Source organism: Lipotes vexillifer, unplaced genomic scaffold (genome assembly GCF_000442215.2).
Source record: "Lipotes vexillifer unplaced genomic scaffold, Lipotes_vexillifer_v1.1 scaffold395, whole genome shotgun sequence".
Lineage (NCBI taxonomy): Eukaryota > Metazoa > Chordata > Mammalia > Artiodactyla > Lipotidae > Lipotes > Lipotes vexillifer.
The window spans coordinates 9,669,474-9,671,751 of NW_006797390.1; the positions used below are offsets into that span (position 1 = coordinate 9,669,474).

General features: G+C 47.0%; 1 protein-coding gene across 1 annotated transcript in view; it reads left to right on the plus strand.

Moving 5' to 3' along the window:
- The window catches only part of USP18 (ubiquitin specific peptidase 18), a 37,415-nt gene that overhangs the window by 838 nt on the left and 34,299 nt on the right, over positions 1-2,278 (plus strand). The window lies entirely within an intron of this gene.

Sequence of the window (2,278 nt, forward strand, 5' to 3'; positions counted from 1 at the left end):
TCCCTACATGTTTCTACTCTGTATTCCTTGGAGGCCCCGAGAAAAATAGAAAAAAATGTTCCAAGGAAAGGAAGACCAGGCAGGAAGTGATGCTAACCACTCGCCGAGGACTGTTTTCGGAGAGACCACACTTTCTTGCTCTTCTGTGAAGGAGATGGTGGCGCTGAGGAGTCTGCCCATCAGGACTCCCTTGCCCGAGGTCACGCCTCACCAAGTCCCGCAGGGGCTGCAGGGAGAGACCCAGCTGTGCGGAGAACTGGGGTCAGGAGCTGTGGCCCATGTCAGGAAGGGGCATTTCCCCTCTGACAGATGTGACAGACCTACCCACAGGTTTCAGATAAGCCTCGAAGGACTTCCCGAGTGTGTAACTAGGACCCAATTAGGGAGAGAGTAACAGACCCCCGAGGCCAGGGTTTAGGGGAAGCCACCTACAGTGTCTTCCTTCCCTCTAGATTTATGTGAATTAGGTTAAAATAAATACGAATGGCAAAGTCACAGAGGTGATGTCTGAGAGGTATGGGGAAGGGGGAGTTTGAAGGATGATATTTTAGGGCCTTGGATGTATTTCCCCCCAGTTGCTTTTTTTTTTTTTTTTTTTTTTTTGGCGGTCCGCGGGCCTCTCACTGCTGTGGCCTCTCCCGTTGCGGAGCACAGGCTCCGGACGCGCAGGCTCAGCGGCCATGGCTCACGGGCCCAGCCGCTCCGCGGCATGTGGGATATTCCCGGACCGGGGCACGAACCCGCGTCCCCTGCATCGGCAGGCGGACTCTCAACCACTGCGCCACCAGCGAAGCCCTCCCCCAGGTTTCTTCTCTTCCATTTTCCCTTGTTTGGTTGAGTCCCTGTCCGATCATGGGGTTCGGCCCGTCTAGCCCTGCTGGTTTTTATCTCTGTTCACGAAGCAGGAGTATTGAATTTTAGAACTGGAGAAATGCATCCCTAGAAAGAGGGTGAATAGGAAAGTGGATGATTCTCTATCTTCCCCCAAGAAAAGGCAGCTTCATAATTCTCCAGCACGGGATTGGCTAGAGGCTTCTTAAGACGGTAAAGTAAGTTTGGCAGATGCCAGAATTGGGCCACGGCCCGTGGTAGGCAGCTTGTTTAGCTCACTGGAATTTAGCCTGGGTTATCCAGTTTCTTGAATCCTAATGCCATCTCTGAAGGATTCCTAAGTAATTTCTACCGATAAAAAAAAAGTCTTTTTTACTTTCTACTATTTTACCCCAGGAATTAGGAGAGCCCATAGTTAACATAGTATCTAGTGAAATCCACATGCATATTCATATGTACTCCTCACCCCAGTGTTTGCAGTCTGGGTCTTTCTCAGCAAGAGGGACAGATCTCCAGCCTTTGAGCGCAAACAGCTTAGGTTCCAAAAAGAACCTACTGAGGAAAAAGATAGTATGTTTATATATTTATTTTCTCCAAACTGCTGATTCTATCAGTGATTTGATCGGCACTTAACTTTAATACAAAATTGCCACTAACCCCACTATTCTGAATTTTTAGGGTCACTGGATCAACGCCATGCAATTGTCTTTCCTATTACAATGCCAGTCTACTAAAGGAATCAAAAACTTCCCTTTTTAAAAAGTTTTTTGGCCACACTGCCCAGCATGAGGGATCTTAGTTCCCTGACCAGGGATCGAAGTCATGCTCCCTGCAGTGCAAGCAGAGTTCTAACCACTGGACCGCCAAGGAATTCCCCAAAACTTCCCTTTTTAAGTTCTCAGTCTAAACTGTCTACATTAAAAAACAAAAAAACAAGAAAACCAGTGCTATAATTCGTTTTTTGTTTTTAGGTCTTGTGACAAATTTATGATGTCGACCACTTTAGGGATGAAGGTGAGAGAGTGAGTGGGGCAAGAGGGGAGGATATCAATACGGATACTGTTAAATTTTGTAGAGTTTATTTCATCCTTCCTTCCCATATACACAGAACCCCCAAGAGCTAAGGTGAGTCCTCACTTATCCACATTTTTTCATGAATATGCAGAATGAAACTCCTTATGTGACCTTCTGCATATTGTATTTGGGGCTTAGGCACTGAAGTCTAAAATGTAAGGCTGTTTGTTTGACTCATGGTTAATGAGTCAGGACATTGTCTCTCCAAGCAGGTTCTATTATCTTGCAGTGGGGAGAAATAAAAACACGTGAAGTGATCTTTTGTATTAATGCCAGGGACTTCCCTGGTGGTCCAGTGGTTAAGACTCCACACTCCCAATGCAGGGGGCACGGGTTCCACCGCTAGTTGGGGAACTAAGATCCCACACGACGC